Raw genomic sequence first — 20,978 nt, forward strand, 5'->3', positions numbered from 1 at the left:
GGAGTAAAGACTAATTGTAATTGGAGTCCTTTTCAGGACTAGGTTACATCAGTTCCTATCAGTTTTTGCCAGGCAGGTCTGTGCCAGTGCTGTGCAAGTTTTTTTCACAGCATTTGGCTGAATCTAGCAAAGCTAATCCTTTTTGGCCTATTGCAGAGTGTGTTAGTCAGTGGAGTAGCCTATCTGTGTTGCAAGATATACCACCTGTGTATAGAATACCAATTTTTTTACTGCACCTAGTGAAGTAAAATCTTTTGGGCATAGCATCATTCTATTAGTCCATCTATACTGACCTCCATCAGGTTGCAAACTGAATATATTTTTTTCTGCATCTACCTCTGAAAAAATATTGGGCTTCTAGCTGTGTGTGGGTCTTGTTCTATTAATCCATCTATACTGACCTCCATCAGGTTGCAAACTGAATATATTTTTTTATGCATCTACCTCTAAAAAAATATTGGGCTTCTAGCTGTGTGTGGGTCTAGTTCTATTAATCCATCTATACTGACCTCCATCAGGTTGCAAACTGAATATTTTTTTTATCTGCATCTACCTCTGAAAAAATATTGGGCTTCTAGCTGTGTGTGGGTCTTGTTCTATTAATCCATCTATACTGACCTCCATCAGGTTGCAAACTGAATATAATTTTTTCTGCATCTACCTCTGAAAAAATATTGGGCTTCTAGCTGTGTGTGGGACTTGTTGTATTAATCCATCTATACTGACCTCCATCAGGTTGCAAACTGAATATAATTTTTTTCTGCATCTAGCTCTGAAAAAATATTTGGCCTTCTAGTAGTGTGTCGGACTTTCTCTATTAGTCCATCTATACTGACCTCCATCAGGTTGCAAATTAAAACTAATTTTTATCTGCATCTACAGTACCTCTGAAAAAATATTTGGGCTTCTAGCTGTGTGTGGGTCTTGTTCTATTAATCCATCTATACTGACCTCCATCAGGTTGCAAACTGAATATATTTTTTTCTGCATCTACCTCTGAAAAAATATTGGGCTTCTAGCTGTGTGTGGGACTTGTTGTATTAGTCCATCTATACTGACCTCCATCCGGTTGCAAACTGAATATATTTTTTTCTGCATCTACCTCTGAAAAAATATTGGGCTTCTAGCTGTGTGTGGGGCTTGTTCTATTAATCCATCTATACTGGCCTCCATCAGGTTGCAAACTGAATATAATTTTTTTCTGCATCTAGCTCTGAAAAAATATTTGGCCTTCTAGTAGTGTGTCGGACTTTCTCTATTAGTCCATCTATACTGACCTCCATCAGGTTGCAAATTAAAACTAATTTTTATCTGCATCTACAGTACCTCTGAAAAAATATTTGGGCTTCTAGCTGTGTGTGGGACTTGTTGTATTAGTCCATCTATACTGACCTCCATCCGGTTGCAAACTGAATATATTTTTTTCTGCATCTACCTCTTAAAAAATATTGGGCTTCTAGCTGTGTGTGGGTCTTGTTCTATTAATCCATCTATACTGACCTCCATCAGGTTGCAAACTGAATATAATTTTTTTCTGCATCTAGCTCTGAAAAAATATTTGGCCTTCTAGTAGTGTGTCGGACTTTATCTATTAGTCCATCTATACTGACCTCCATCAGGTTGCAAATTAAAACTAATTTTTATCTGCATCTACAGTACATCTGAAAAAATATTTGGGCTTCTAGCTGTGTGTGGGACTTGTTGTATTAGTCCATCTATACTGACCTCCATCAGGTTGCAAATTCAAAATAATTTTTTTCTGCATCTAACCCAGCCAATAGTTTTGGCCTAATACCACAGTTTGGCCACTCAGCTCTGCTCGGTTACCATCCATTGTTTTTTTGTGCAAACAACTCCAGAGTTGTGAATTAGTTAACCACCAAAATGAGTGGAAAAAGGCCTGCTGCTGGTGGAAAGGGGAATAGGCGTGTTGGGAAGGGGAAAAAAGGTTGTGTCCGTGGGGTAGGTGTTAAAGCAACAGTAACATCTGCAGAAAAAAGACCATCTTCCAGCCAAACTAAAATGTCTACTTCTTTTAGCGGACAATGTGATAAGATCCCTTTCTTACGGCCACGCCAATCGCTACAAATTCCAGATGAGGCCCAAAAACAGCAGGTGCTTCAACGGATATCAAGTGCTCCTTTAAGTGGGCTCTCCTCCACATCAACTTCAACATCACAAATACTCCAGTCCTCAAAGGTGTCACCCAAATCGCACTTGCTTCCTCACAGCTCCCAAATCTCCAGCTGCCCGTCTGAGTATGAGGTAGAACAGATGGTTGAGTCTGCAGAGCTGTTTACTCATACTATAGCCTGGGAATCAGAGGTCGACTCCAGCGCTTCTGTGAATCCAGACGAGGAAATGATCTGCACTGATGCCCAGAATCTTTATGAGTCGGATCCAGGACCAGACACAGAAGGTTCTGACCATAATGTAGACCCTCATTCCCAAACTGTAACTCCTGTTGGTGGAGACAATGAGGAAGACGATGATAAGACTCAAATACCTGATTGGAGCAACAACTTTAGTTTTTTGTCAGGGCAGGAACAGGTTGGCTCTGAGGACGACGGGTGTGATAACGCACAGGGTGATGATGATGAGGTCGGAGATCCCACTTACTGTCAACCCACAGTCAGCCAAGAGATGAGGTTAGCAGAGGAGGTGGAGGAAGATGCTAGTGACGACGAGGACAGGTTTCGCCTTCCTGGACAGAGACGTAGTACTGGAAGCACGTCAACAACTGCATCCTCAAACACAACTCTGCCTCTCACCACAAGTCGTGGTGGCTCTTCAGGTCGCATGGGTGCTAAGCCTTGCATAGCCTGGGCATTTTTTCAGATCAATAAAGATGACCCAACTCGTGTTATCTGTAACATTTGTCAGCAAAAGCTAAGTAGAGGCCAAAAAATACATAGTTTGAGTACTTCATGCATGAACCGGCACATGGACATGAAGCATAAGTTGCAGTGGGAAGCTCAGTGTGCTACAATGCGGCCTAGCCGGCCGGGCCAACCACAGTCTGCCATATCTTGTGCATCCGCGGCCTCTTCATCCTCTGTGACTGGGGGGACAGCAGTCACACCTGTTTTGGGGCGCAGACCTGCCACCTCTTTACCCGCAACAGCCAGCGTGATTGGCAGGTCATCATTTTCTTTGGAGGTGGTAACACCAGCTGGTGTTGAGCGCTGTCCGACATCGATAGCACCACCTTTGGATCAAGGCAACCTAACATGTCCGCCTGCATCTTCCTCACAGACCGGCAGTTTTCCGGGGACACCCTTATCAACCCCGTCTAAGCACAATAGCCAGCCCTCGGTCCCTCAGATGTGGACAAGTAAAAGACCATTTCCTCCTAGCCATGAGAAAGCTAAGAGGTTGAATTTCACCATCTGCAAGCTCTTGGCTACAGAAATGCTGCCTTTCCGCCTGGTGGACACAGAGGATTTTCGAGACCTTATGTCCGTCGCAGTGCCCCAGTACCAGATGCCCAGTCGGCACTACTTCTCAAAGAAAGGTGTGCCTGCGCTCCACCAGCATGTCGCACACAACATCCCCGCTTCTTTGAGAAACTCTGTGTGTGACAGGGTGCATTTCACCACAGACACTTGGACGAGTAGGCATGGACAGGGGCGTTACATGTCGCTGACTGGGCACTGGGTAACTATGGTGACAGCAGGACAAGGGGCTGCTGTCCAAGTCTTGCCGTCCCCACGAGTTGTGCGTCAATCCTCTTTATGTCAAAGTTCCTCCACTGCTTCTGCCTCCTCAACCTCCTCTCGGTCTTCCACCTGCACCCAAAGCCTGTCTGGTCATGCCACAAGCTTTCTAACTGCGCAGAAGGGATCCTGCACACCTCCTTACTATGCTGGCAGTAGGGCTCAACGTCATCAGACGGTTTTTACATTGAAATGTCTGGGAAATGTGAGTCACACAGCTGAGGAGTTGTGGTCAGCTCTGGAGAACCAATTTCATGAATGGTTGTCTCCACTGGACCAGAAACAAGGGAAGGCCGTGTGCGACAATGCTGCAAACCTGGGTGCGGCCCTTCACCGGGGCAATGTCACACACGTGCCTTGTATGGCTCACGTGTTGAACCTGGTTGTCCAGCAATTTTTAGCCCACTATCCCAGACTAGATGGCCTTCTGCAGAGGGCACGGTCGCTGTGTGCTCACTTCCGCCGTTCGCATCCCGCAGCTCAGCGACTTACATCTCTACAGAAGTCGTTGGGCCTGCCACTTCACCGGCTAAAATGCGATGTGCCTACCCGGTGGAATTCAACTCTGCACATGTTGCAGCGACTGTGGCAGCACCGACAAGCCCTGGTGCAATACGTTCTGACGTATAGCCTGGGCCAACGAGATTCAGAGGTGGGGCAAATCACGCTGGAGGAGTGGTCTCAGATCAGGGACCTATGCACCCTTCTGCACAGTTTTGCAATTGCGACGAAGATGTTTAGTGCTGACGATGCCATTATCAGCATGACTATTCCGGTGATTTACATGCTGGAGCACATGTTAAACAGAATTCGGAGTCAGGTGGTGGCACAAGAGGAGGTGGAGGAAGTAGAGGAGGAGGAGTTGTATGCAGAAGGGCTAACATCTGCAAGGTCCAGAAGGTCGGCAGCACCAAGGCGGCAGGCATGTGAGGGTGGGGGAGATGGTTTTACCAGGGCGCATGGTAGCAGCCAAACTAGTGAGGAAGGTGCAGGAGCCCAGGAAGAAGTGGAGGACGAACTGATGGAAGACTCATCAGATGAGGGAGATCTTGATCACATTTCTGTTGTGCGAGGTTGGGGGGAGAGGACAGAGGAAGGAAGCATGATTGTTACCTCGCCACCAACACAACAGGGACTTGGTGCTCCTGGATGCGCAACACCCATGAGTGCCTTCTTGCAGCACTACCTGCAACATGACCCTCGAATTGTGAGAATTATAAATAATCCTGACTACTGGGTTGCCACACTGTTAGATCCCCGGTACAAAAGTAAATTTGCAGAAATTATTCCTGCCATAGAAAGGGATGCACGCATGCAGGAGTATCAGCAGAGACTGTTGCAGAATCTTACATGTGCTTTTCCACAAAACACCAGTGGTGCACGTAGTGAATCTCACAGTTCCAACTTGCCAACCGTGGGACCGTCAAGTGTTCAGCACTCAAACCGTAACAGAACCACAGTATCTGGTGGTAACATCAATTTTGCGGAATCATTTCACCACTTTTTTAGCCCATCCTTTGCAAGGCCACAGGAGACAAGAAGTCTGACACATAGTCAACGCCTAGAGACGATGGTACAGGAGTATCTCCAAGTAAACATTGAAGCCACGACTGTGTCACTGGACCCTTGCTCTTTTTGGGCTTCCAATCTGGATAAATGGCCGGAGCTAGCCACTTACGCCTTAGAGATCTTGTCATGCCCCGCAGCCAGCGTTCTGTCTGAACGTGTGTTCAGCGCTGCTGGTGGTGTGCTGACAGATAAGCGCACGCGGCTCTCCACTGATAATGTAGACAGACTCACGTTCATAAAGATGAACAAATCATGGATCCGAAATGACTTTTCTACCCCTGTGTCATCCTGGGGAGAGTAAAAGCTTGATGATTGGATAAAATCACCCTACCAAACGTTTTAAGCTTTCAAATTACTAATCATGTTTATCTGTATCTTGACTGGAAAATAATTTGGGCTTTGTAGCAGTGTGCAGCACTGATCCTATTAGGCCATCTATAATAAGCTCCACCAGATTTAAAATTAAAAATAATTTTTAGCTGCATCTAGCCCGGAAAATAATTTTGGGGCTCCGAGATGCGCAAGACACATAAGTGCCTTCTTGCTGCACTACCTGCAGCATGACCCTCATATTGTCAGAATTCGAAGTAATCATGACTACTGGGTTGCCACACTCTTAGATCCCCCAAACTTTTCGATCAACCTTTTCATTTTAATAAAGACCAAAAAAATGGTCATTTTTGAAATTATAAGCATTAGCAGGTTGTTAGAAACTGAAATCAAACAGTTTTCAACTCAAAACTTTATTCTAGGTGATGTTACATTTTCACATAGGACCCCTTGTTCGAAAGGAGCTTCTGAACTCTCTCGTCCATTGAATTTGTCAGGTTTTGGATGGTTTCTGCTTCAATTGTTTTGCATGAGGACAGAATACCCTCCCAGAGCTGTTGCTTAGATGTGAACTGCCTCCCGCCATCATAGACACTCCTTTTAATGATGCTCCAAAGGTTCTGAATGGGGTAGAGGTCAGGGGAGCATGGGGGTCACACCATAAGTTTGTCCCCTTTTATGCCCATATCAGCCAGAGATGCAGATGTTTTATGTGCAGCATGAGATGGTGCATTATCATGCAGAAAAATGATCTTGCTGTGAAATACACGGTTCTTCTTCTTGAACCATGGCAGGAAGTGCTGTTTGAGAAAATCCACATACATTATGGAGTTCATCTTTAGCGCCTTCAGGGATCCTAAAGGGGCCGACAATCTCTCTCCCCATGATTCCAGCCCAAAACATTACTCCACCTCCTCCTTGTTGGCGCTGTAGCCGTGTTTGCGTGGGGTGTCCATCAACCAGCCATCCTCCACTCCATCCATCTGGACCATCGAGCGCTGCACGGCACTCATCCGTGAACAAAACAGTTTTGAAATCAGTCTTCATGTAATGTTTGGCCCACTGGAGCCGTTTCTGCTTGTGTGAAGTGGATAGAGGAGGTCGACAGGATGGCGTATGCACAGCTGCAAACCTCTGAAGGACCCTGCATCTTGTTGTTCGGGGGACGTTGGAGGCACAAGCAGCTTCAAAAACTTGTCTGCTGCTATGACAAGGCTTTTTTGCCGCTGCTCTTTCAACCTGACGTAATTGCCTGTAGGAAAGAGTCCTCAATTTGCCCTTATCAGCACGCACACGTGTGTACTGTGAATTAGCTACATACTTCTTGATTCCCAAGACACTTCATCCTGATCATCGCACAATGTTGATTGTAGTCATGCCTTGACCTAAACACTCCACAATTTGTTGCTTCTCAGCAGCCGACACATCCTTTTTCTTTCCCATTTTGACAGAAAATGTAGGCTGCTTAATAATGTGAGAGAGCCTTCTTAAGTAGTCTTGCCTTTCATTGGACACACCTGCCAAACTAATTAGCACAGGTGTCTGCAATTGCTTACAGTGATATAAAGAGCCCTGACACACATCACCATCAATGAGTTTAACTGACAAACAAACAAATTCTTCCCTTATCACTCCTAAACACTTTTTGCATAATAATTTGGAACGCGGTGTACATGTGCTTTTCCACAAAACACCAGCGGTTCACGTAGTGAATCTTACAGTTCTAACTTGCCAACCGTGGTCTGTATGGAATTGTTCAATAAAGGGCCCAAAATTAAGATAACATAGATGGGAGAGGTCTCTATGAATAGGAATTCCTAATTATTTGATACCCTGTGAGGGCCAGGCAAAGGGAAAGTTGGACTGGATGGAATCCTATATGGATTTGGGGAGGGAGACATCGAGGGCCTCAGACTTCGCTGCATTGATTTTAAAATTTTACCATGTAACAAAGTGATCTATTTCAGCCATAACAGCAGGGATGGATATATGTGATTGAGTGATATATACTAGGACATCATCAGCAAATAGAGAGCACTTGTACTCGGTGCCTCCCACCTCAATCCACCTAATATTGGGGTTATGGCGAATTGATGAGAGCAGGTGCTCCGTCACTAGGATGTATAAGAGAGGGGACATCCCTGCCTTGTCCCATTGGTGATTGTAAAAGGTGATGAAAATGTTCTGACGCACCCCCTGGGCCTTGGGACACCCGGAGCCGGACCCTTTTTGGTGGATGCTGGTGGTTGTAGTCTTCGTGGCAGCGACCCGGTTCCGTGGCTCAGGGCGGTCAAACCAGTGGCGGAACTATTTATGTGGTTTTGATGTTTAAATGTCCGACTACGCCACCCGTGGATTGCGGTCAGAGTGAACCGCCGCTACAGGGCAGACCGCTGAGGCTGGTGTTGTGGGTGCAGCAGAGCGTAGCATAACTCCCCACGGGAGGAGTATAGCCTCAGGGCAGTGTATGCGGAGGATGGGGGTGATGGTGCAGGGCAGCAGCAGTAACGACACGGAGTCAGTGATGCAGTCCAGGGCCTTTACTCACAGTTCTTATTATCCAGACCACGTCTGCAGGTAACGGCTGCCCACGTCGTACTGTGCTCACCAGGTGAGGGGCTCAGACAACTCCCAGATAACTTTGGAGCACTTCACAGGACCCCCTTTGTGTGTCCTTTGTCTGGCCTTTCTTACCAACACTTCTGTCCGGCTGCCTCGGGCCTCCTCTTGGTAAACTTGGCGCCAGTTTCCCTGACCCTATGTGGTGCCTTCCTAGCGGGTGTAGTGAGGGGCTGCGCCACATAAAATGTCAGAGCCTCCGGTTTCTAGCTGAGGGTCGTTTCCTGCCTCCACTAGTTCGGGGACCGGTCTCCCCCTTTGGCCTGACCCCTCCACACAGGTGGATTCGGGCGTGCGGTGGCGACTCGCCCATCCGCACCCCTGGGATCCCTTCATTCCTCGTTCCTGGAGCCTTCTCCGCTCCTCTTCCTTCCTTCTCCCTCTTCCAGGCCTGGGCCTCTGTTACTAGGCCCGCCTCCGGAGCAGAGCTCATGCAGAGCCCCTGCTCCCTGCCACTTCTGCTCAGACTTCTCTGCACTGAACTAAGATGGTGCCCACCTTTTATACTCCCTTCTCAATGCACCCAGGAACTGCTTCCTCCCTGCTCCTGCACTACAGGGTTCCCCTTCCTCAGTGTTCCCTCCCCCCACTCCAGCCAGGGACAGGGACTGTCGTGCCCATCTCAGGGGCATATTGGTCGCCCTGCCCCACGGCAATGTGGTGTAATGCATGCAGGTGTCGGGTCCTGATCCACACTCCATCCTTACCTGAGAGTGAGATATCACACCTCTGGGTGAGGTGGAATACGTCTGTAGCAACCGAGACCTCAGGGTGCTACAGTTCCATTTATCTTCAGCCTAGGTGACGTATTGCGATACAGGGCCGTGATTTTGGCTATAAAAGGGTCCCCTAGACCCCTACCCCAAGCTTTTTAAGAGAATCATATATGGCATGCCAGGAAACTCTATGGAATGCTTTCTCAGCATCCAACGAGAGTATCTAATTACAAATTTTTAACTGCATCTAGCCCAGGAAATACTTTGTGCCTAGTAGCAGTGTCTGCTAGTCAGCGGATTATCCCGGCTGTTAAGCAAGCTACACCACCTGTAGTTTAGACACTTAATTTTTTCAAAGGAAATGCTTCGGGACCATGGGATACTTAGTGAAGAGCATCAGGAGGCACCCCAAGGCATAGGGGCTGGGACTGGCAGTAGGATGCCTTGCGGTGGACAGCCGAGCTCGATCCTTATAAAAGCTTTTTAACTGCAGCAGCTTTAGTGGACGCTACTGGAGCTGGAATTACGCGGCTGCTGGCATGAGACTTGCCCTCCAATAGATCCTTGTAAATGGATTTAAAGTGTATTCATTCAAATTAGAGAGACAATTTAAATTAAAAAGCTTAGAGCTGCCTCCACCACAGGGGGGCTCGCTCGACCCACCAGCGGACAGGCACCAGTATTGGGAGAGGGGGGCTGGCCGTCAGGGTTCACCGCGGCTCTGGCACAAACCCGGCGACACGGAGGTGGCACGGGCAGGAACGGACTGGCCATGTCGGCTTCTCACTTTTTGGATTTTAGAAGGGCATGACATGCCTATATCTGTGTCTCCCCCTCCTTTTACTCCTCCACCTCTTTTATTTTCGCATGACTATATGTACTTGTCACTTTTCCATGTGTTAGTTATGTCTTCTGAGCAGTTTGTCAGCTTTTGGACACCTTTGAAGGTGTTTTCTATGTGTTTCTATGTGTTTTTGTTTGCCTGCCATTGGTTTTAACGGTGTTCGAAGGTGTTCGACGAACAGGTCGACGAACAATTCGGCGAACACACGGGTGTTCGACGAACCGAACCGAACTCGAACACTACGGGGGTGGCTCAACACTAGTGAAGATAGGAGATGCAAATTTAGAGAAAATATTCTACTGATTGTTAATGTTGAAAGTGAAAACATTTGTCCCAAAATGTGGTGAAACTTTGATGTCAGTATCACATGCGCATTTCAGACTTGTTAAACTATGTTCATCTGCTCTTTTAGCTTTTGTTTATTAAGTATATATATAGTCTATTGATGCCTTGAGGTAAAAAAATCTGAAATTAGACTTACTGGTAATTTGGTTTCTAGGAATCTTCCACGACAGCACCTTAGGAGGTTCACTCTCTGCAATAATAGGGACAGAGAACACATAGAGATGAAATAGTCCCTCCCATTTTCCTATCCACAGTATTTTTCCGATGCCAAAGCAACAACTAACATATGCACAAAGAAACTATTTGATGTTCCCAGAAGTCTTTTGTGAAAGCACAAATTCAGGACATTTAAGATTTGCTTCAAGGACCCCAAGGAATACTGACAAAGTGCCAACGTTGAGAATTGGTTTTGCTAAGCCCCATCACTTTAAGTTATCGATTTGAGATTGCCACCAATAGAGCGGACCACCAACTAATCAGTAACAGGAGTGAAGCTGTACAATTTCTTGAAAGAAAATTCTAATGTCAGAAGTGGCATTTGAACCCACGCCTCCAGGAGAGACTGCAACCTGAACACAGCGCCTTAGACCACTCGGCCATCCTGACTTCTTCTGGCTTTTGTAATTTAACTCTTTCTAAGCTAAGCAGTAGAAAGATGAGCTTTACTTGTGATGAAAGGAATATGCCATGATTTCTTTTATTTTAATATTGATTTGTAACCTATTAGTTACAGCCAATTTTGAGCTTCATGACCAAGCACCGTTTTATAAATCTGACATGTATCAATTTATGTGGCAATAACACTGGAATGCTTAACATATCCCCGTGATTCTGATAGTGTTATTTTGTAACACATTGTACTTTATATTAATGGTAAATTTAGGTCAATATATAGTTAGTTTTTCTTGTGAAAATATCTAAAGTTGCACAATTTCATTGAAATGCGGTGATGCCGCATATGTCTTCAGAAACTACTGTTTGGTCACACAGCAGGGCTTTGAAAGTAAGAGCGCTATTTGGGTTTTGGGAATGCAGATTTTGCAAGAATATTTTGAGGGTGACATTTGCGGAGTTCCAAAAGTACCAAAACAGCAGAAACCCCTCCAAAGTGATCCCATTTTATAAATTACTCCTCACAATGAATTCATCAACGCCAGCAATTACTATTATTGTCCAACAGGTGTTTTCACTCTGCAACATCCAGAATTGCAAATAAGCCAGTTTAGTGCCCAGCTTGCGCTTATGGAGACAAGCACCCCATACATTTTAAGTGGGCTCTCCTCGCTAGAGAAATACCAAATCTGTGGATTCTTTGTCTTACCATTAACGTGGAAACCCCTATTTTTAGAATGAAAGATGACGGTCCTGAGTTGGGGCTTGTGTTTTTTGCCTTCCTGGCTTTTTCCCCAAACAGTTTTGTTCCTGGCATATTTTTGAAGCATATTTGTCTCAGTAATGCCACAGCGATTCATAGTCAAACATAAATGGCTGAAATCATTCAGCTAGTGTCTGATACATGCTGCCCGTATTAGCTATCAGGTTTCCTTTAAATCCTCATACAGCTAAGTCAAACTAAAATAAAACAAAGTGATGACTTCCAGAATGAAGGAAAAATTACAAAAAATATTATTTTCCTCAAAAGTTAAAAGTGCTCAGTTCTCAAGTTTCTATCATTTTATTTCCTGTAGATAGTTATAATGATTAGGATTTTTACATTCTCTGTAAACAGTCAGTCCATATGCTTTGTTTATTTTCTGCTTAAAATTTAATGGGTGAAGAAAAAAACTTATGCCGAAACCTGGGATTGAACCAAGGACCTTTAGATCTTCAGTCTAACACTCTCCCAACTGAGCTATTTCAGCAGGACACATTTAGATTCAGGAATGTTCAACACACTGTAGATGGAACAACTGGATGTATTTATTTGTACTTTGACCTGTTTTTGCAAGATTATCTATATTTGAAAGTCCCGCTATTTTGCATACATATTTAAGAACTTACATTAACTCTTTGTGAATGAATAGAAAAAAACAGCAATTCTGCATTTTTTTTACATTTTCAAATTTACTCAATTCGCCAGGGTAATTCTGACTGTGTCTCTGTAGGACAGGTGATGATTGAGCATAAAACACAATTTGTAAGCATAATGCTGCATCAAGCTTTATTTTTTTCTTAGGTGCAAACAATTGGAGTGAAGAAAGGAGATACAAATTTAGAGAAAATATTCTACTGATTGTTAATGTTGAAAGTGAAAACATTTGTCCCAAAATGTGGTGAAACTTTGATGTCAGTATCACATGCGGCTTTCAGACTTGTTAAACTATGTTCATCTGCTCTTTTAGCTTTTGTTTATTAAGTATATTTATAGTCTATTGATGCCTGAGGTAAAAAAATCTGAAATTAGACTTAGTGGTAATTTGGTTTCTAGGAATCTTCCACGACAGCACCTTAGGAGGTTCACTCTCTGCCCTAATAGGGACAGAGAACACATAGAGATGAAATAGTCCCTCCCATTTTCCTATCCACAGTATTTTTCCGATACCAAAGCAACAACTAACATATGCACAAAGAAACTATTTGATGTTCCCAGAAGTCTTTTGTGAAAGCACAAATTCAGGACATTTAAGATTTGCCTCAAGGACCCCAAGAAATACTGCCAAAGTGCCAACGTTGAGAATTGGTTTTGCTAAGCCCCATCACTTTTAGTTTTCGATTTGAGATTGCCACCAATAGAGCGGACCCCCAACTAATCAGTAACAGGAGTGAAGCAGTAAAATTTCTTTAAAGAAAATTCTAATGTCAGAAGAGGGATTCGAACCCACGCCTCCAGAAGAGACTGCGACCTGAACGCAGCGCCTTAGACCGCTCGGCCATCCTGACTTCTTCTGACTTTTGTAATTTAACTCTTTCTAAGCTAAGCAGTAGAAAGATGAGCATTACTTGTGATGAAAGGAAATATGCCATGATTTCTTTTATTTTAATATTGATTTGTAACCTATTAGTTACAGCCAATTTTGAGCTTCATGACCAGGCACCGTTTTTTAAATCTGACATGTATCAATTTATGTGGCAATAACACTGGAATGCTTAACATATCCCCGTGATTCTGATAGTGTTATTTTGTAACACATTGTACTTTATATTAATGGTAAATTTAGGTCAATATATATTTAGTTTTTCTTGTGAAAATATCTAAAGTTGCACAATTTCATTGAAATGCGGTGATGCCCCATATGTCTTCAGAAACTACTGTTTGGTCACACAGCAGGGCTTTGAAAGTAAGAGCGCTATTTGGGTTTTGGGAATGCAGATTTTGAAAGAATATTTTGAGGGTGACATTTGCGGAGTTCCAAAAGTACCAAAACAGCAGAAACCCCTCCAAAGTGATCCCATTTTATAAATTACTCCTCACAATGAATTCATCAACGCCAGCAATTACTCTTATTGTTCAACAGGTGTTTTCACTCTGCAACATCCAGAATTGCAAATAAGCCAGTTTAGTGCCCAGCTTGCGCTTATGGAGACAAGCACCCCATACATTTTAAGTGGGCTCTCCTCGCTAGAGAAATGCCAAATCTGTGGATTCTTTGTCTTACCATTAACGTGGAAACCCCTATTTTTAGAATGAAAGATGACGGTCCTGAGTTGGGGCTTGTGTTTTTTGCCTTCCTGGCTTTTTCCCCAAACAGCTTTGTTCCTGGCATATTTTTTTAAGCATATTTGTCTCAGTAATGCCACAGCGATTCATAGTCAAACATAAATGGCTGAAATCATTCAGCTAGTGTCTGATACATGCTGCCCGTATTAGCTATCAGGTTTCCTTTAAATCCTCATACAGCTAAGTCAAACTAAAATAAAACAAAGTGATGACGTCCAGAATGAAGGAAAAATTACAAAAAATATTATTTTCCTCAAAAGTTAAAAGTGTTCAGTTCTCAAGTTTCTATCATTTTATTTCCTGTAGATAGTTATAATGATTAGGATTTTTACATTCTCTGTAAACAGTCAGTCCATATGCTTTGTTTATTTTCTGCTTAAAATTTAATGGGTGAAGAAAAAAACTTTTGCCGAAACCTGGGACCTTTAGATCTTCAGTCTAACGCTCTCCCAGCTAAGCTATTTCGGCTGGACACATTTAGCTTCACGAATGTTCAACACACTGTAAATGTCACAACTGGATGTTTTTATTTTTACTTTGACTTGTTTTTGCAAGATGATCTATATTTGAAAGTCACGCTATTTTGCGTACATATTTAATAACTTACATTAACTCTTTGTGAATGAATAAAAAAAACAGCAATTCTGCATTTTTTTTACATATTAAAATTTACTCAATTCACCAGGGTAATTCTGACTGTGTCTCTGTAGGACAGGTGATGATTGAGCGTAAAACACAATTTGTAAGCATAATGTTGCATCAAGATTTATTTTTTCTTAGGTGCAAACAATTGGAGTGAAGAAAGGAGATGCAAATTTAGAGAAAATATTCTACTGATTGTTAATGTTGAAAGTGAAAACATTTGTCCCAAAATGTGGTGAAACTTTGATGTCAGTATCACATGCACATTTCAGACTTGTTAAACTATGTTCATCTGCTCTTTTAGCTTTTGTTTATTAAGTATATTTATAGTCTATTTATTCCTGAGGTAGAAAAATCTGAAATTAGACTTACTGGTAATTAAGTTTCTAGGAATCTTCCACGACAGCACCTTAGGAGGTTCACTCTCCGCCGTAATAGGTACAGAGAACACATAGAGATGAAATAGTCCCTCCCATTTTAATATCCACAGTATTTTTCTTTTGTGAAAGCACAAATTCAGGACATTTAACATTTGCCTCAAGGACCCCCAGGAATACTGCCAAAGTGCCAACGTTGAGAATTGGTTTTGCTAAGCTCCGTCACTTTTAGTTTTCGGTTTGAGATTGCCACCAATAAAGCAGACCCCCAACTAATCAGTAACAGGAGTGAAGCTGTACAATTTCTTGAAAGAAAATGCTAATGTCAGAAGTGTTATTCGATCCCACGCCTCCAGTAGAGACTGTGACCTGAACGCAGCGCTTTAGACCGCTCAGCAACCTGACTTCTTCTGGCATTTTGTGATTTAACTCTTTCTAAGCTAAGCAGTAGAAAGATGAGCATTACTTGTGATGAAAGGAAATATACCATGATTTCTTTTATTTTAATATTGATTCGTAACCTATTAGTTACAGCTAGTGTTGATCGAGCACTAAAATGTTCGGGTGCTCGAAGCTTGGGCCGAGCTCGCCGTGATACTCGGGTGCTCGTCCCGAGCAACGAGCCCAATGTTAGTCTAAGGGAGACCCGATCATTTTTGGCGTCACACCCCCGGCAGTCTTTTAAAAGCCTAACAAGTGCCCAAAACAATAGTGACAGTGCTCAAATGACATGGGGACAGCATGGGGATCGCCCCAGGAAGCATTTCTGATGCCCAGGTCACTGCTCTCAACAACGTGGTCAGAGGTAGTAAGCCACTTTTAAGGGCTCACAATAAAACGTTCAAAAACGAAACTGAAACTGCTTTCCTGTGAAATATGTTAAGGAACTTCCTTTCCAGGGTAAAAACTTGTGTATAAGGTAAAATAAATAACCCCCCCCAAAAAAATACTCCTCCACACCTTGGGCTATGTTCACAAGTATCATTTTTTATGCGTTTTTGCACTTTTGTATTGCTTTCAACCGTGACAAATGCATTCACCGGGAAATGTAATTTTAACATTTTGCAACCTTATCTGGCCATGTGCTGTGTGACACATGCATACAGTGCTGAAAAGACATGGGAACAGCATGGGGAAGACCCCTGTAAGCATCTCTTACACCCAGGTCACTGCCTAAAAGTGTGCACATCAGAAGTCATCCTTGGCGCATCAGAAGATGTAGACTTGCAACTATCCCCGGGTGTCCACACTCGGTCCCCAGCCGCCCTGCAGCCGGTTGTCTACACACGATCCCCAGCCACCTGGGGGCAGCCGGGTGTCCATAAACGGTCTCCAGCCACCCTTATTTCTCCTTGGAACATCCCCCCACACACTTTTCTTAGCCCGGCCTGCTTTAGGGCAGCATTGGACAAGCCCACCAGAGAACCAGACTACTCCGGTGGGCCCTGGCTTCTCCATCAGGGGAGTTGAGAGTGCCAAGGTGAGGACCATGATGATGATGATACAAGTTAGCATCTGCTTTGTTTTCTTGGAATGCAAGCGCAAGTATGTAGTAGCGGCTAGGCCTGAGGTGGTCAGCGTTTTCGTGCATATCCTACCTCCTCTGAGGATTGCTGGATGTTTTCCTGCTACTATTCCAGTTCTATGACTCCCTTTAAAACAAAGCTTCAGGTGATAAATGATGGATGAGGTAGTGGCAAAGGAAAAAGAGGAGGAGAAACAGGGACCATTCATATCAATATCAGGCCAGTCAACCACATATGTCTTGTAGGATATGTTTCAGTAACAAAAGGAGCAGTTCGTCTACACAGTTATAGTTCATACAGTGAGTGCAATGCCTACCAAAAATTTTGAGGCACTCCAATGCCCCTTGGAAATGACATGGAGGTCAGAGGGCCCTAACTAAACCATTTTTTCCATTTATAGCAACTGGATGTCCTGTACACTGTTGGCCTAAGCAGTGAATGGAAGGCTTTCCAAAAATTATGAGGAACTGCAATGCCCCATGAAACAGACGTGGATTAGAGCTTACTAAAAACCTTCTACCCATTATTGGGGAGTGGGTCTCCCTTAGTTTTCGCCTTTGCATTGAAAAGCAAAAACTGACTAAAATTAGGAGGAAATGCAATGCCCGTTGGAAGAGTCGTGGACGTTAGAGGTAATTAAAAACAACATTTCAATGGCCCTTGGAAGAGCTGTGGAGTTCAGAGTGGCTTAATAAGATGATTTTAATGCCCCTTTGAAGATACGAGGAGGTCACAGTAGCTTAACAAGACGGTTTTAATGCCCCTCGGAAAAGACGTGGAGGTCCCAGTATCTTAACAAGACGGTTTGAATGCCCCTTGGAAGAGACGTGGAGGTCACAGAAGCTTAACAAGACGGTTTTAATGCCCCTCGGAAAAGTGGTGGAGGTCGCAGTAGCTTAACAAGAGGGTTTTAATGCCGCTCGGAAAAGACGTGGAGGTCCCAGTAGCTTAACAAGATGGTTTGAATGCCCCTTGGAATAGACGTGGAGGTCACAGTAGCTTAACAAGACACTTATAATGCCCCTTACAAGAGCCATACAGTACAGCATCTTAAAAATATTATTCCCATTATTGGGGAGTGGGTCTCCCATAGTATTTGCTCATGCCTTCCAAGCAAAACTTCCAAAAATTAGGACGGAGCAATTTGAAATGCCCCTTACAAGAGCCATGCAGTAGAGCATATTACAAACATAAGTCCCATTATTGGGGAGTGGGTCTCCCATAGTATTTGCTTATGCCTTCCAAGCAAAAGCTTCCAAAAATTAAGATGGAGCAACTTGCAATGCCCCTTACAAGAGCCATGCAGTACAGCATATTACAAACATTATTCCCATTATTGGGGAGCGGGTCTCCCATAGTATTTGCTTATGCCTTCCAAGCAAAAGCTACCAAAAATTAGGACGGAGCAACTTGCAATGCACCTTACAAGAGCCATGTAGTACAGCATATTACAAACATTATTCCCATTATTGGGGAGTGTGTCTCCCATAGTTTTTGCTTATGCCTTCCAAGCAAAAGCTTCCAAAAATTAGGATGGAGCAACTTGCAATGTCCCTTACAAGAGCCATGCAGTACAGCATATTACAAACATAAGTCCCATTATTTGGGAGTGGGTCTCCCATAGTATTTGCTTATGCCTTCCAAGCAAAAGATTCCAAAAATTAAGACGGAGCAACTTGCAATGCCCCTTACAAAAGCCATGCAGTACAGCATATTACAAACATAAGTCCCATTATTCTGGAGTGGGTCTCCCATAGTATTTGCTTATGCCTTCCAAGCAAAAGCTTCCAAAAATTAAGACGGAGCAACTTGCAATGCCCCTTACAAGAGCCATGCAGTACAGCATATTAAAAACATAAGTCCCATTATTGGGGAGTGGGTCTCCCATAGTATTTGCTTATGCCTTCCAAGCAAAAGCTTCAAAAAATTAGGAGGAAATGCAATGCCCGTTCGAAGACTCGTGGAGGTCCAAGTAGCTTAACAAGACGGTTTTAATGCCCATTACAAAAGACGTGGAGGTCAGAGTTGTATAACAAGACGCTTTTAATGCCCCTCAGAAGAGACGTGGAGGTCAGAGTGGTATAACAATACCCTTTTAATGCCCCTCAGAAGAGACGTGGGGGTCAGAGTGGTATATCAAGACGCTTTTAATGCCCCTTACAAGAGACGTGGAGGTCAGAGTGGTATAACAAGACACTTTTAATGCCCATTACAAGAGACGTGGAGGTCAGAGTGGTATAACATGAAGCTTTTAATGCCCCTTACAAGAGACGTGGAGGTCAGAGTGGTATAACAAGACACTTTTAATGCACATTACAAGAGACGTGGAGGTCAGAGTCGTATAACAAGACGCTTTTAATGCCCCTTACAAGAGACGTGGAGGTCAGAGTGGTATAACAAGATGGTTTTAATGCCCCTCAGAAGAGACGTGGAGGTCAGAGTGGTATAACAAGACGCTCTTAATGCCCCTCAGAAGAGACGTGGAGGTCAGAGTGGTATAACAAGACGGTTTTAATGCCCCTCAGAAGAGACGTGGAGGTCAGAGTGGTATAACAAGACGGTTTTAATGCTGCTTACAAGAGACGTGGAGGTCAGAGTGGTATAACAAGATGCTTTTAATGCCCCTTACAAGAGATGTGGAGGTCAGAGTGGTATAGCAAGACGCTTTTAATGCCCCTTACAAGAGATGTGGAGGTCAGAGTGGTATAACAAGATACTTTTAATGCCCCTTACAACAGACGTGGAGTTCAGAGTGGTATAACAAGATGCTTTTAATGCCCCTTACAAGAGACGTGGAGGTCAGAGTGGTATAACAAGATGCTTTTAATGCCCATTAAAAGAGACGTGGAGGTCAGAGTAGTATAACAAGATGCTTTTAATGCCCCTCAGAAGAGACGTGGAGGTCAGAGTGGTATAACAAGATGCTTTTAATGCCCCTCAGAAGAGACGTGGAGGTCAGAGTGGTTTAACAAGACGCTTTTAATGCCCTTTACAAGAGACGTGGAGGTCAGAGTGGTATAACAAGACGGTTTTAATGCCCCTCAGAAGAGACGTGGAGGTCAGAGGCGTATAACAAGACGGTTTTAATGCCCCTTACAAGAGCCACACAGTACAGCATCTTAAAAATATTATTCCCATTATTGGGGAGTGGGTCTCCCACAGTCTTTGCTTATGCCTTCCAAGCAAAAGCTGACAAAAATAAGGACGGAGGAACTTTCAATAATGGCAACATGGACCACGGTCACCCTGGTGGTATAGTGGTGGTGGAGGCTGAGGATAAGGAGAAGAACATAAAACAGCCGAAATGAGGAAGCCTATACCCATGTGTGGGTGTGAAGCGGTGCATATGAATACACCTCCCGAAATAACAGAGTGGATTTGACTTTATGTTACTCTGTTGTCATTTGGTGGTGATGAGAAGTCTGGCCCAATCCAGCCCTTGTTCATTTTGATAAGGGTCAGCTTGTCAGCATTGTCAGTTGACAGGTGAGTGCGCTTATCAGTTATAATTCCCCCAGAGGCACTAAAAACACGCTCCGATAACACGCTAGCAGCAGGGCAGGCCAGGACCTCCCAGAGCGAGGTCATTCCAAGTGTCCAGCTTGGATTCCCAATAATTAAAAGGCACAGAGGAATCAAGGAGGACGCTGGTACGGTCGGCAAGCTTCTCCCTAACCATCTTTTTAAACTTTCCACTCTATGTGAGAGTACCCAGCGCCTCAGGGTCTGTTCGAAGGGAGGGTCTGAGAAAACTGTCCCAGAACATTGACAGTGTTCCACTGCCTCTGCTGGATTGGAGTTGCCTCTCTCTCGCTTGTACGCTTTGGTTGGTCAACGAACTGTGACCTCTGCCGCTAGCGTGTTCAGATGGGAATTTTTTTAACAGTTCTGCAGCAAGGCCCTTCTGTACTGGCCCATTTTTGTAGACCTCTCCACCTCAGGAATAAGAGAATGAAAGTTCTCCTTGTAGCGGGGGTCTACAAGTGTCACCAACCAGTAATAAATGTCACCCAACATTTTGACGACGCGAGGGTAACGGTTAAGGCAGCGTAACATAAAGTCAGCTATGCATGCCAAACTGGTAACGGGAAAGATTTCCGTGTCCTCACCAAGATGACGACTGACCATGCTCTCCTCCTCCTCCTCCTCCTCCTCCCCCCTGTCCTCAGGCCACCCACGCTGAACCGACAGTATGATACTTGTACAGGTACTACCGTCTACTGCGCATGATAACTGCTCCTGTTCTCTCTCCTCCTCTCCCTCATTGTCCCCCAATGCACATTGGGATGAGAAGAGGCTGGGCTGTGTGTAATCGCCCACTATGGCTTCTTGATCCATCTCATCATACTCTGGCTGAAATGCCTCCTCTTTAATTCTCTGCAGAGAGCGTTGCAAAAGACAGACAAGTGGGATGCTGACACTAATGATGGCGTCATCGCCACTCACCATCTTGGTGGTCTCCTCAAAGTTTGTCAGGATGGTACATATGTCAGACATCCAGGTCCACTCATGAGGTCTTATGTGTGGAGTCTGACCTGAATATCGACGGCCTTGTTGCAGCTGGTACTCCACAACTGCTCTCTTCTGCTCACAAATCCTTTGCAACATGTGGAGGGTAGAGTTCCAATGTGTGGGG

At 44.2% G+C, this 20,978-nt stretch overlaps 3 non-coding genes across 3 annotated transcripts; all 3 read right to left on the reverse strand.

The window, feature by feature from the left end:
- Positions 1-10,662: 10,662 nt before the first annotated feature.
- TRNAL-CAG (transfer RNA leucine (anticodon CAG)) lies at positions 10,663-10,745 on the reverse strand. Its single transcript has one exon. It is a non-coding gene; the product is annotated as a tRNA-Leu (tRNA).
- A 1,183-nt stretch (positions 10,746-11,928) lies between these two features.
- Positions 11,929-12,001, reverse strand: TRNAF-GAA (transfer RNA phenylalanine (anticodon GAA)). Its single transcript has one exon. It is a non-coding gene; the product is annotated as a tRNA-Phe (tRNA).
- Positions 12,002-12,936: 935 nt separating this feature from the next.
- On the reverse strand, positions 12,937-13,019 carry TRNAL-CAG (transfer RNA leucine (anticodon CAG)). Its single transcript has one exon. It is a non-coding gene; the product is annotated as a tRNA-Leu (tRNA).
- Between the last annotated feature and the right edge of the window lie 7,959 nt (positions 13,020-20,978).

The sequence above is a fragment of the Phyllobates terribilis genome, unplaced genomic scaffold, assembly GCF_046119375.1.
Source record: "Phyllobates terribilis strain yellow unplaced genomic scaffold, ASM4611937v1 Scaffold_12__6_contigs__length_324123572, whole genome shotgun sequence".
Classification (NCBI taxonomy): domain Eukaryota; kingdom Metazoa; phylum Chordata; class Amphibia; order Anura; family Dendrobatidae; genus Phyllobates; species Phyllobates terribilis.